The 15,171-nt window shown below is 33.5% G+C and overlaps 1 protein-coding gene across 1 annotated transcript in view; it reads right to left on the bottom strand.

Moving 5' to 3' along the window:
• Window positions 1-11,787: 11,787 nt before the first annotated feature.
• The window catches only part of LOC133182204 (B-cell lymphoma/leukemia 11A-like), a 38,478-nt gene continuing 35,094 nt past the window's right edge, over window positions 11,788-15,171 (bottom strand). The window contains exon 3 of the mRNA XM_061316958.1: window positions 11,788-15,171. This exon is cut by the window's right edge and continues 2,363 nt beyond it. The gene's annotated coding sequence lies outside the window, so the exon portion shown is untranslated.

The following is a 15,171-nucleotide window of genomic DNA, read 5'->3' on the forward strand; positions in this document are numbered from 1 at the left end:
ATACAGACATGGGCTCCGGTAAACTCAAAATAAAAGGTTCGGTACAGACATAGGTCCCGATAAGCTTACAATAAAAGGTTCAGTACAGACAAATGCAAGGGCGCCGGTAAACTTATAATAAAAATTTCAGTACAAACAAGGGCTCTGGTTAACTAACAATAAAAGGTTCACTACTGCCATTGGCTCCGGTTAACTAACAATAAAAGGTTTAGTACAGACATGGGCCCCGATAAACTTGCAATAAAAGTTTCAGTACAAACTAGGCCTTCGGAAAACTAACAATAAAATGTTCAGTACAGACATGGGCTCCGGTAAACAAACAATAAAAGGTTAAGTGCAAACATGGGCTTAGGTAAATTAACAATAAAAGGTTCAGTACAGAAGTGGACCCCGGTAAACTAACAATAAAAGATCAGTACAGACATGAGCTCCCGTAAACTCAAAATAAAAGGTTCACTACTCACATGGGCCCCCGCAAACTAACTATAATAGGTTCAAATGAAGAAATTAGCTCCGGTAAACTAACAATGAAATATATGGAGATAACGAACAGTATTCAAGCTCAAAAGTCCATTAGAACAATACAAAATTGGAGCAGAGCAAACACGGACCTCCAAAACATCAGAGGCGGGATCAGGTGCCATGAAGGAGTGAGCATCCCCTGCAGACCGGTCATAACCGCAGTGTGCTCCGTGTCATGATCGGGAAATAACGGAAAAATCCGTCTACAATTCAGTATGTAAATATTGGCCTAACAATTAGTATGAAAAACGTCAGTCAGCATTTGACTCAATGATAAATTGTATCTGCTGACAAGGTCATTGTATCGACCATAGAACTTACGAAATGATGACTTTAAACGAGACTGCTGATATTCTTGTTTCATCAACTTGTTTGTCAATAATTTACCTCGTTTTAGAAATTGTACATACGTAGAGCATGCTCTTGCATATCGAATCAACTGGTGATGAAGGTATGTTGCTGCATAAGTAAGGGAAGTTGACGATTGAAAAGTTAAAAAGTCATCACGTTTATCATAAAGCTTGGTTGTTAGATTACCATTAACGTCTTTTTCAAGTAAAATATCCAAATATGAAACAGATGTGTCAGACTCTGTGGTATCTTTTATCTCAAGCTCACCGGGTTATATTGTATCGACATAAGAATGGAAATAACCATTGTTAATTGACAATACGTCGTTGATATATCTAAATGTCGAGTTGAAGGCCACAGCAAGTGTTTTCTTCTTTTCACGTATAAGATTTTGGAAAAATTCTGCTTCATATGAATACCAAAAAAAGGTCTGCTAATAACGGGGCGCAATTGGTACCCATGGGAATTCCAATAAATTGTTGGAAGACCTGGTCTCCAAAAACCACTTAGATATTGTCAATCAGAAACCCAAGCATCTTTTTAATGTCAACTTCAGAGTACTTGTGTGTACAATCAGAATGTTTTTTAACAAAATAATGTTGCAAATGACCAATGACAAGGTAAGTAAACTTACGAGTACCATTTTTATTGAAAAAGCAGCTGTCAATGATATCGAAAAGCCTGGACATTAATTTATCGTGGGGAATGGTTGTGTATAAAGTTGAAAAGTCGTAAGTTTTTAAGCTGTTGATTTTGGTAAAATCTTGTGATTTAATGTTCAGTACAGACACTAATTCCTGTAAACTAACAATTTAAGGTTCAGTATAGACATGGGCCCCGGAAAACTAACAATAAAAGGTTCAGTATAGACATGGGCCCCGAAAAACTAACAATAAAAGGTTCAGTAAAGACATGGGCTCAGGTAACTAACACAATTAACAGGTTCAGTACAGACATTTGCCCGGGTAAACTAAAAATAATAGGTTCAGTACTCACATGGGCTCTGGCAAACTAACTATAAAAGGTTCAATATAGAAAATAGCTCCGGTAAACTAACGATAAAAGGTTCAGTACAGACACTGATTCCGAAAAACTAACAATTAAAGGTTCAGTACAGACAAGGGCTCCGGTAAACTAACAATATACGGTTCAGTATAGACATTGGCGCCTGAAAACTAACAATAAAAGGTTCAGTACAGAAGTGCACCCCGGTCAACTAACACAATAAAAGGTTCAGTACAGACATGGATCCCAATAAACTATCAATAAAAGGTTCAGTAGGGACATGGCACCGGTAAACTAAAAATAAAAGGTTCAGTACTCACATGGGCCCCGGCAAACGAATTATAATAGGTTCAATATAGAAATTAGCTCCGGTAAACTAACAATAAAATGTTCAGTACAGACACTGATTCCGGTAAACTAACAATTTAAGGTTCAGTATACAATAAAAGGTTCAGTATAGACATAGGCCCCGGAAAACTAACAATGAAAGGTTCAGTAAAGACATGGGCTCCGGTAAACTAACACAATTAAAAGGTTCACTACAGATTTGAGCTCCGGTAAACTAAAAAAAAAAAGGTTCAGTACAGACATAGGCCCCTGTAAACTATCAATAAATTGTTCAGTACAGACATGGGATCCGGTAAACTAACAATATAAAGTTCAATACAGACATGGGCCCCGATAAACTAACTATAATAGGTTCAGTAAAGACATGGGATCCGGTAAACTAATTAACAATAAAATGTTCAGTAGGGACACTGACCAGGGAAAACTAATAATAAATGGTTCAGATCAAACATGGGGTCCGATAAACTAACAAAAAAAGGTTCAATAGAGACATGGGCCCCGGTAAATGGCAATATAAGATTCAATACAGATATGGGCTCCGGTAAACTAACAATAAAAGTTCATTACAGACAAGGGCTCTGGTAAACTAGCAATAAATGGTTCAGTACAGGAATGGTCCCCCGTAAACTAACACAATAAAAGGTTCGGTACAGACATGGGCTCCGGTAAACTAATAATAAAAGGTTCAGTAAAGACATGGGCCCCGGTAAACTAAAAATAAAAGGTTCAGTAAAGACATGGGCTCCGGCATACTAATTATAATAGGTTCAGTTTAAACATGGGGCCCGGTAAACTAACAAAAAAGGTTCATTAGAGATATGGACCCCGGTAAATCGCAATATAAGGTTCAGTAGAGACATGGCCTCCGGTAAACTAACAATAAAAGGTTCAGTACAGAAACTGATTCCGTAAAACTAACAATAAACGGTTCCCTATAGACATTGGCGCCGGAAGACTAACAATAAAAGGTTCAGTACATAACTGAGTCCCGGTAAACTAACAATAAAAGGTTCAGTAAAGAAATGAGCTCCCGTAAACTAAAAATAAAAGGTTCAGTACTCACATGGTCCCCGGCTAACTATCTATAATAGGTTCAATATAGAAATTAGCTCTGGTAAACTAGCAATAAAATGTTCAGTACAGACACTGATTCCGAAAAACTAACAATAAAAGTTCAGTATAGACATGGGCTACGGTAAACTAACAAAAAATGGTTCAGTATAGACATAGGCCCCGGAAAACTAATAATAAAAGATTCAGTATAGACATGGGCTCCGGTAAACTAATAATAAAAGGTTCAGTATAGACATGAACCCCGGAAAACTAACAATAAAAGATTCAGTAAAGACATGGGCTCCGGTAAACTAACAGAATTAAAAGGTTCATTACAGACATGGGCCCCCATAAACTATCAATAAAACGTTCAGTACAGACATGGGCTCCGGTAAACTCAAAATAAAAGGTTCAGTATACAGACATAGGCTCAGGTTAACTATCAATAAATTTTTTCAGTACAGACTTGGGCTCCGGTAAACAAACAATATTAAGTTTAATATAGACATGGGCCCCGATAAACTAACAATAAAAGATTCAGTACAGACAAGGGATCCGGTAAACTAATCAACAATAAAAGGTTCAGTAGGGACATTGACCACGGAAAACTAACAATAAATGGTTAAGTTCAAACATGGGGCCCGGTAAATTAACAAAAAAGGTTCAATAGAGACATGGGCCCCGGTAAATCGCAATAAAAGGTTCAGTACAGACATTGGCTCCGGTAAATTAACAATAAGGTTCATAACATACAAGGGCTCTGGTTAACTATCAATAAAAGGTTCAGTACAGGAATGGACCTCGGTAAACTAACACAATAAAAGGTTCAGTACGGACATGGGCTCCGGTAAATTAACAATAAAAGGTTCAGTATGGACATGGGCCCCGGTAAACTAAAAATAAAAGCTTCAGTACTCACATGGGCCCCGACAAACTAACTATAATATGTTCAATATAGAAATTAGCTCCGGTAAACTAACAATAAAATGTTCAGTACAGACACTGATTCCGGAAAACTAACAATTTAAGGTTCAGTATAGACATGGGCTCCAGTCTTCTAACATAAAACGTTCAGTATAGACATGGGCTCCGTAAAACTAACACAAATAAAAGGTTCAGTAAAGATATAGGCTCCGGTAAACTAAAAATAAAAGGTTTAGTACAGACATAGGCCACGGTATGGGCTCCGGTAAACTAACCATATAAGATTCAGTACAGATATTGGGGCCCGATAAACTAACAATAAAAGGTTCAGTTCAGATATGGGCTCCGGAAAAGTACCAATAAAAGGTTCATTACAGACAAGGGTAAAATAACAAAAAAGGTTCAGTACAGACACGGGGACCGGTAAATTAACACAATAAAAGCTTCAGTATACAAATAGGCTCCGGTAAACCAACAATAAAAGGTTCATTACCTACATGGGCTCCGGTAAAATAACAAAAATGAGGTTCAGTACAGACACGGGCCCCGGTAAGTTAACAATATAAAAGGTTCAATACAGACATGAGCTTCGGTGCACTTACAAAAAAGGGTTCATTACAGTTAAGGGCCCCGGTAAACTATCAATAAAAGGTTCAGTATAGACCTGGGCTCTAAACTAAAAATAAAAGGTTTAGTACAGAGATGGGTTCCGGTAAACTAACAATAAAAGGTTCATTACAGACAAGGGCCCCGGCAAACTAACTATAAAAGGTCCAGTAGGTCCAGTACAGACAGGAGTTCAGGTAAACCAACAATAAAAGGTTCCGTACAGAAGCGGACCCCAGTAAATAAAATGTTCAGTATAGGCAGGAGCTCAGGTAAACCAACAATAAAAGGTTCCGTACAGAAGCGGACCCCAGTAAAATAAAATGTTCAGTATAGGCAGGAGCTCAGGTAAACTAACAATAAAAGGTTCCGTACAGAAGCGGACCCCAGTAAAATAAAATGTTCAGTATAGACAGGAGCTCAGGTAAACTAACAATAAAAGATTCAGTATAGACAGGAACTCAGGTAAACTAACAATAAAAATTTCAGTATAGAAATTTGCTCCGGTAAACTTACAATATTTTAGACAATCGTTGACTGTGTAAATCTAATATGAGCTTCAGTTCTTTAAAAGTAAAGCTTAATCATATAATAATAAAGGGAAAAAATACGACAAATAACCAAAAGCTACCAAGTACATGTATTTTCCTTTTTCATCTTCTTTAAACCTTTCTATACTTCTTTCTCAATTTTTATTTTTTTTATTTCTAGAACTCCTGTAGAAAACCTTTCATCCATTAGATAAAATTATCTAAGAGTCTTTCACACGCTGCTCTTGTATGTACCGATTCAGGTCTCCTTTATGTTTATATAATTTTTAAGTATTCTATCGAAAGAAACGAGTGGCATACTTTAAATTTCATGATGAGTGACCGCTCCTTTTTATCAAATTATCAAGCTAAAAATGCCTTCAAGGTCTGAGACATCTTTCGATGTAAGGGAAAAAGAAAACTAATTTGAAGGATTACAAAAATCGATCGTCAGAGGCTTTCATTACACAAGGATATCGTTAATTAGGACAGAATGAAGATAAAATGACAAGCTTTCTATGTCCAGCGTATGTCGTAAATTTTTGGTTTGTTAAATTGAAATTTTTTGCAGATATTCACAAAGTTATATACATATTTAGAGCTAATATTAGTTAAGGACACACGCAACGTACCTTACCTACTGATAATTTTTCAAGATATTCTTAATTTAAGATTATAGTGTCATCAGATGTTCATATACAAAAAATCAACATGCATTACCAGGGGTTTTGAAAAGATTTCTATTGATGAAAATTCTTGTATAATTCAAAGAAAAATATACAAGAATTACTTAACATGTATTTTGGATGTTTTGTATTAAAAGAAGTGTACAACAGCATATATAGACATTAAAATGTAACACACAGTTCCTTTAAGTATTGGAACTCTGCAACTCCAGTGAAAAAGACAATAAAGTTCGAACTACGTTGCGTTTGTCCTTAAGGCTGTCTAGAATCCGTACATCATAATTCTGGAGAGGACAGCAGTCAAAAAAGTTTGTATCATGTTTCTTCTATCAACATAATCATCTAATTCATACATCACGTATATAATCTTTAATGAAATTTTGAAATGAAAAACAAGAATATATCATAAACTTTGAATGTTTGCAAAGATTAAGGTATATTTTTTCCCAAGTTTTGATTGATCTCGTATTCATCATTGTCAATTGTCATTTTACAAAACAGATATATTCTACAATTGTTGTGTCCCAAGATGTTAAGGATATCTATCGCTCAGCCAGGAACATTAACTATTAAAATCATCAATTATTTGAATTGGTCTCAAAGAAGTGATATTTTTGCTAGCAAAAATTTTCATTTTATGCATCTTAAAATGATTTGAGGAAGATTAAAATATTTGAAACGGTAAAGTAAACATGTGCTCCCTATAAAAGGACAAAATTGACAACAATAGGAAAATCAAATTTCCTTTAAACTTGCCTTATTAATCAATGTTTATATCTTGCAACGATGGCAAATACCTTTTACACAACGTACGCATTTAATAACAATATTGAAGTTAGTAGAAAACTATATATATATAAATATAAAATAAAAATGTTAAGAATTTTATAAAAAGTTGTCCTTTTTTTCAATCCTGAAATTTATTTGTTTATCAATTTTCGACCAGAAGATGCATATTTGTTTTTATTAACATATCCTAATATATATTGGAGATTTTTCAATACTTGAATTTGCGATATCTTTACTGAACTCTTTCGCGGTGGAGGTAGGAAACGGCGATTAGCTGGGGGCTATTTAATACACTACGAGATCAATCACTAGTTTTTAAAGAACTTATAAGAAAGAAGTTGTGGTGAAATATCTTGCTAAATTTTCGGTGCACCATTTTGATAAAATTTAGGAGATGCTAGTTCTGTTGTGTTACATTTTTGTAGATATTTTAAGACAGTCACTCTTTTAATAATAAATTTAACCAATTCTTTCTTATAAACGTTAAATTTGGAAGTATAAACATTCCGAATAAGATGGGTTACTTTCTGAAGTGCAACCAATGCCAATACATTGTACTTTTGGCTAACCCATTGTTCAAATCATTAATTTTCACTAGAGTAAACAATGTAATACCTCGAAAATGATGCGAGATTTACAGCTTTCTTGACTTTTTCGCAAAAGAGCAACAGTAATTATAGATAACCGGGGAGGTAATCGTGATACTAAGTATGTACCTATTTCTTATAATTTATATAATGAAAACTGCCTGGGTAGATATACACTACTTTGCAAATTTAGTGACATTTTGTGAGCATTTATACTTAATAAAATGCTGATTTCAAAACCTGAGGAATGGAAAGCCTTAACGGTGCTTATATAAAGATTGTTTTCTTGACCATTTCATCTTTGATATTTAAATGCCACTTGTTGGTTCCAATGTTAATATTTAGTCATAAAGTGTTAATGAATAAACATGGCACGTGTCATTACATAAAATAAGTCAATGTCCTGTTAGGAATAGTTCATCAATCAACAATCCTTTTATATAAATTCATTATCTGTGAATAAATGTTAAAATAATCTAAAAGAGTTTCACTTTTTTGTATTCCTGTTAGCACGAAAAAGAAAGAACCTAGTTGCTCAATGGCCATAGGTGCCGAGTACAGATTTTAATGATTCTCAATGGCCATAGGTTTAAAGATGTAGTCTTCTATCGGCAATCGGTGATGTCCAAACATGATTAAAATATTTATCAAAGGGACGTGAAGCAAAGAAAACAAGAGGCCCATAGGTTACAACGGTCATCTGAGTCGCTGATTCTGATATTTTTCAGAACAGTGACCCAACCCTACCCCCAGGGTCCATGATTTTAACATTCTTGAATCTACATTATTTGAGATTCTTTCTGTGTTAATACATACGTATTACTAATCTCGACTTTGCTGTTCTTGAGAGGAACTTTTGTAAAGAGATCTAGCTCACTTGAGCTGAAAGCTCGTAAGCTTTTCTGATCGTATGTTGTCCGTCGTCCGTCTGTAAACTTTTTACTTTTCGACTTCTTCTCCAGAACCACTGGGCTAATTTCAACCAAACTTGCCACAAAGCATCCTTAAGTAAAGGAGGTTAAAATTTGTTCAAAATAAGGGTCACACCTTCTTTCAAGGGAAGATAATTAAGAACTAGTGAAAATTTGGTGGCATCTTTTAAAAATCTTCTTCCCAAGAACCACTGGGCTAAAAAAGTTGAAACTTACATAATGTAAATTCAAGTTGTTTCAAATCATGACACCCATGGGTAGAATGGGGCCACAATGGAGATCAAGTTTTACATAGGAATATATAGGAGAAAATCTTGAAAGTCTTCTCCTCAAGAATAGCAAAGCCATGATCAGTCATATGTATATGGAAGCATCCTCGGGTAGTGTAGATTCAAGTTTGTTCAAATAATTAGGATAGGGTAGGGCCACAATGGACAATCAAAATTTTATATAAGAATATATTAGGAAGAATCTTTAGAAATCTTCTCGAAAACAGCGAAAATCAAAATTTATGGCTGTTCACCTTTAGGAGGTGACGTCTCTATGTGGGTGTAATTTCTCGATAGGGACTTTAAAAATTAACAATCAAAAAAAACAATCAAAGTTCTACAATCATGTACAAACAATTAAATCCATATCAGTAACTATAAAGATTATATCACGAAAGTTATTTTACATATTTTAATCTTACTTGTAAAAATTTAATTAGTATTCATTCAATTTTTACACTTGACCTCTAATAACCCACAAACAACAAATCACAAATCAATAAACTTTGACCGGAAAATGTAAGAATTTGAAAAGCAATGAGACAGTGAAGGTGGAGAACTGGAAATAACGTAAGAATGGATTTTTAAAACACAAAAAATCCCAAACAAACAAGTACAAAAAACAAACAAAAACAAAACAAAGAAAAAAAGAGTAATTAAAAAGCCATCCCCAATATGGTCACGAGGTTCAGCCCATTTATCATTATAGAAAACGACTCATGAATTATTGGATTTACTTGCGTACATGCAACACGGTAAAATAACTTAAGATTTATTCACAACCACTTTTAAGGACTTTCTATACACTATAGGAAAATATTTTTTGGACATTGAGAAAATTATAGCTTGTAAAGGTGTAAATAATTAAGTGTGTCAAGGTGTGAAAATTGAGCTTACGAATAATCCGTGTTACATTTTCAACATAGGGTACCTTGCATTTACCTCAAGGAAAAATGTTCAACGTAATGAAGTATTGTAGACTGGTACCCTGACATTGGTTAATAGGCGCAAGCGCCCTGAAAAAACCAACTTTTTCTCATTTCTTTTTTTAAAAAAATGGCTCCCATCAGCCACGTACCTCCGATCACTTGACTCTACACTAATTTAGTGTTTCGGCGGTGTGAAACGAGGTATATTAATATAAATTTCATAAAAGTGGCTCCCATCAGCCACGTACCTCCGATCACTTGACTCTACACTAATTTAGTGTTTCGGCGGTGTGATACGAGGTATATTAATATAAATTGATTTTATAATGAAGAAATAATTTTCTTCCTTCTGCTGCAAATCCGCCTCATCAGGAGCACAATTATTACAAATTAAAGTTACATTTTTTCCTGTTATGGATTTTAATGTATGACGTACAACTTTCAAGAATTGTACATATACATTTTTTCATCGTTGAAGGGTAATTTATTTTTTGTACATGTACCTTTCAAGAAATGTACATGTGCAGGAAATATTTTATACTTCAGGGCATGTAATGTCATTTTAGACCGGCTGATATTAATAATCGTTCGGGCTATACCCGTATAACATTTAAATTCATTCCATATAGATATAATACAGATATTGAAAAAAATAATCCCATTCATCTATGCCCGTTAAATTTCTTCAGTTCACATCTTGAAATTGTCATCAAATATGATGAATAACCAGTTTTAACAGCTGAAATATGTAAGTTAACTATGATTGATTGATTGTATGTTGTTTTACGTCCCGTTCGAGAATTTTTCACTCATATAGAGACGTCACCACATACCGGTGAAGGGCTTCAAATTTAGACCTTTAATCGGCACTCAGGGCCATTAAGCAGTGAGGGTTCTTTATCGTGTCAACGCCTTCTGTGACACCGGGACTCGGTTTTTAAGGTCTCATACGAAGGATCCCCAATTTTCTTTTCAAAGTGTCGAGCGCTTGTTGTTACATGTACCTATTTTTCGTGTTGACTTAGGTCAGTCGCGGCCTTGATTCGAACACACGACCTTCTGATCACGGAGCGAGCGCTCTACCGACTGAGCTACCGTGACGGCCCAAGTAAACTATGAAGAGTTACCTATTGAAAGTTGATTTAGAATTCAGTAGCATTAAATTTCATTATTTATTAATTGTTTTATATTACCTAGATCGTTTTCTCTTACTTAGAATATTACTAAAAATGCAGTAAATTTCAATCGGCAATCCTCAGCTGACTCCGCTTCCGTCCATACAAACCTCGGATGTGATTGGTGGAGGAGTATGTGTCAAGTCGATTCATTTCTCGATTTTTCTTATATTTGAGATAATTGTATATAAATATCGCACTTACTGTTTGTAGTAGATTTTGACAAAACATGGCAAGATGAAAATCGGCTTGAAGAGCAGTTACGCTTTGAATTCACTTTGCAGAGGGTTCCGTTTTGAAGCGAATGTTCTGAGAAAGGCTACTCGTGATCAATATTGGTGAGCAGAATGTTTTCTGGGATTTTTTGTTTGTTTCCTTAAGGACAGCAGACACAGTGTCTTTGCGTCTGCTGTCAGTTGGCGGGGACTATGGAAGTTAACATGGAATGTCTCGTGTATTTTATATATATTTTTAACTATCTAAAATATAATCTATGACAGCATTTTATTTATATTTACAACTTTATTTAACATATAAATGTAAATATAAGGAATCACTGTCTACTTTGTTGGGTATGCCAGGGACATAAACGACAGTTGGAAACGTGCGATATATTTTATATCACCCACTGTGTCCCCGTCCTACCCCTAGGGGACATGATTTAAACACATTTGTGAAAGCTAAAGAGGTCTTGTCCAAAATTTGTAAGGAAAAAAAACTGAGTTATGTAATTTTGTTGCATCTTTAAAATGACGTCCACCTAGAGCTGTTTTTGAAAAAGTATACAGTAACTGCTTTTAAACGTACAAATGCGACTACATGATCCATCCTTACTTTTCCTCTCTATTATATATATATATATATATATATATATATATATATATATATATATATATATATATATATATACACACACACACACACACACACACACACACACACATATATATATATATATATATATATATATATATATATATATATATATATATATATATATATATATATATATGTATGTATGTATGTATGTATGTATGTATAGTGTGTGTGTATGTGTGTTATAAAACAAAGAAATAAGGTATTTGCCGAAGAGATAAAATGTTTATTAAATTTTACACTGTACTTTGTACTTTCATACAAACATTCACAGTTTAAATACAACAAGCTTAATTATTGGACGAGTAAAGTACATCAAATGTACAGGGAAAACGATGGGTCCAATAAAAAAAGGTTCTTGAAGGGATGTCTAATTGTCGAAATCACCGAATTACCTTTTAGAATCTCCATGAAGAAGAATTTTGATGACATCCCTTAAAGATTCCAAAATGAGAAGTATAGAAACCATCGCTGCCGAGGTTGTTCCATGCGTTGCACTGTCATCTATTTCCGAAATTATTTTTCCATTTTATTTGGTAATACATATGTAATACCACTCTTCATACAGTCTGTTGTTTTGGAGAGAGGTAGAAGGATTTAATTAGAATGTATGCATGGAAAAACCCCAGCTGAAACCCAAATCTCTCTATATAAGTTGAGGGGTAAATTATATGAAGACAATAAATAGTCATCGAAAATTTCATAGCATCAAAGTTCTTCGTTGATTATTATCTAAACAAATAAACCACAACACGTTTTGTTCAAACGGTGAAATACAAAATCAAAAAGAGGAAAAAAAAAACAATTGTTAAATCCTTTAACAGAGCAAATGGGTAACTGTGCAATAACAGAACTTACGTTTGAAACACACAAAACAGAAAACTAATAAGGTGCTTGAGCTAAAGAAAAGCAATTAACTGAATTTATTGAATATCAAAAACAGTTTGTTGATAAAATGAAATTTAAAAAAATTAACCACATGCGAATCAAAAAAAAAAAAAAAAAAAAAAAAAAAAAAAAAAAAAATGGCAGCATTCGATAACACCAAGAACTAAACATGAAGGACAAAACAATTCAATTGAACAAACTCTTATCTGAGACACTGAGTAACTTATAGGCTTTCAACAATAAGTATAAATTAATAAAAATATTCTCATTTGAAAAATGGTATGGCACGACAGAATTCAGAACATTTGGATGTATATGCATAAAAATGACGAGAAAATGATGCGCGCAATTTAGAGATCAACGTCTGCTCGTGTACCACGTGATAGTACTATTTGAATTGCTCTGAATTAAGTACATAAATCAACCGACTTAAATCCAATTTGATCTAATTTCTTTTCATTTATGGTGAACACATTAATAAAGGAAAATAAATGTATATTCAAATTCTATTAGAAATATCAGTTTCAAATTTATAACTTACAAGTGGGCATGAATTCACAAAATACACTTCTTTAACAAACAAATGCACCAAAATATGTCAAATATGATGTTCACAAGAAAAGAATATTAGCACTATTTTCATTTGCACCAATTCTTGCCAATACATATACCAAATGCATATTTAATAGATACATTTTTAATTGATAAAATATTGTGTCAAATAAAAATAATACATATCGTCATCTAAGACCTACTTTAAAGGAGAAAATCTTAAAAATCATAACTTTACTACTGTATTTTACAAATTGTTAAAAAAACAAAAAAAACAAGGATTTAAAACATATTCACAGATAACCGATATGGCACAATTAAGCTTATCTGAAAAGTTTCACAATATAAAAGTTGAAACAAGCAGCACTTTTTACTAAGCAACATTACAATGCAAACAGTAATAAAGCAATTCCTGATGTATTAATTTTTTTGTTGAAATTCGATTTTAGATTCATTAAATTTAACTAATGATACCGAAATTTCGAAAAGTGTAATCATTGTAGTATTATTTTTTTTAATTTGCATCATAATCTTAGAATGTATATCCTTTTTAGACTGACGGTGCAGTTCTTCTTTACAAAATTTCAATATCAATTTTAAAAAAAAAGTCTTTATGGCAGAATACGAACAAAGCTAATTTTGTTTTGAATTAGCGCCTGATAGTAAATGTAAACAAACAGGGGAAAACATAAAACAATATTGCAAGTCACGGCAATGTATTATTCTACATGCAAAACCTTGCTATGGCACAATATGTTCATCCTTAAACTGGATGTAAGTTGAAAAAGGAATGGGCAACCAAACATCAAACACCAAATAAGGTTCATACATATATATACATTCTCCCTAAAAACATGCTATATCCAGGATCATGTGTTGCACAATTATATACTACACAAAGCCAGTATTTTATAGCTGAAATTGCTATACAATTTTAAACTACTTGTTCAAAGTGAAAAAAATGTATGAAGATTAAATTATTTTAAAAAGTCACAAATATGAAAAAAAAACCTCTCCTAAATCTAACAAACTAAACAAGTTCTTCTTCTAATTTCTAAAAGCAATGGCACAATATACAGAAAATAAGATAAACCATTTCTTGACTTTATGTATTTGCAGCGTATTTACCAACAATAAGATCAAAATACGTTTGAAATTTCAAAGCTGCCGGTAATAAATATTTTTACACATTTCGTCTTAAAGAAATCATTGTTTTCAATGGCTGTAATGCTAACGGTTTTTCAATAATCCAAGTCTAAAGGACACAATAGGCACTGGGTATTAAAATCAAGAATATAGCGGACATAGGTCAGATGGACTTGGGCACCAAGTATTTGCTGCAATGTCAGTGTATTGCTGCCTCATTTTCATTTTCACTGCAGTCCTTTAGTATCCTGTTACCGTTCTGTCGTCTATGACCAAATCCTCATGAGCTTTAAAATATTAATTTCACTTCTCCGATGTAATACCTTCTCTATATGATCACAAAAGTCAAGCTGTATTTCCATTCTCCGAATTGAAAGCCCTTGGCAATAATTTGTTACAGTGTCAAATATGGCAGCCATTTCAAAACATAAAAAAATGTGTTTTAAAATCTACTTTGTGAAGTTTGAAACTATAATCATTGTACCGATAAAATTGGTACCAATCGCCATTCAACAGTTACATGCCATTTTCGTAAACAACTAAACCGGGATTTTCTTTCCAAAAATATACATTAAAATGAAAATTAAATGCAGTTTAAAGTCACACTGCAGACTTCTTCCAAGCAAAAATGTTTTTCTATAAAATGTGTACCATTGCAATCCACAACCCTTTTCAGCACATAAATTTACAACAAAAATATACTCTATCTGGATGAAAACAATATCGGAGAAAGGAATACATACACATTACACGAGGATAAAGAGAAACGTTTCGCCAGATTTAACATTCTCATAATGAAGCACCAATAATTACCAATAAGATAGACATCATTGTAGAATACACACAAATATAATATAACACCTAAGTGAAAAGTGATCATTCGTCACTGACATCAAGTACCCTGCTTCACGTGGTACACAAATATTATGGCAATATTTTATGACTAAAACCATACGATGGTCTTTTGTATGAAAATGATAATCACCGGGATATAAATCGTTTA

This window comes from Saccostrea echinata, unplaced genomic scaffold, assembly GCF_033153115.1.
Source record: "Saccostrea echinata isolate AGI-Se365-2 ecotype Australia unplaced genomic scaffold, CSIRO_AGI_Sech_v1 ptg000009l, whole genome shotgun sequence".
Lineage (NCBI taxonomy): Eukaryota > Metazoa > Mollusca > Bivalvia > Ostreida > Ostreidae > Saccostrea > Saccostrea echinata.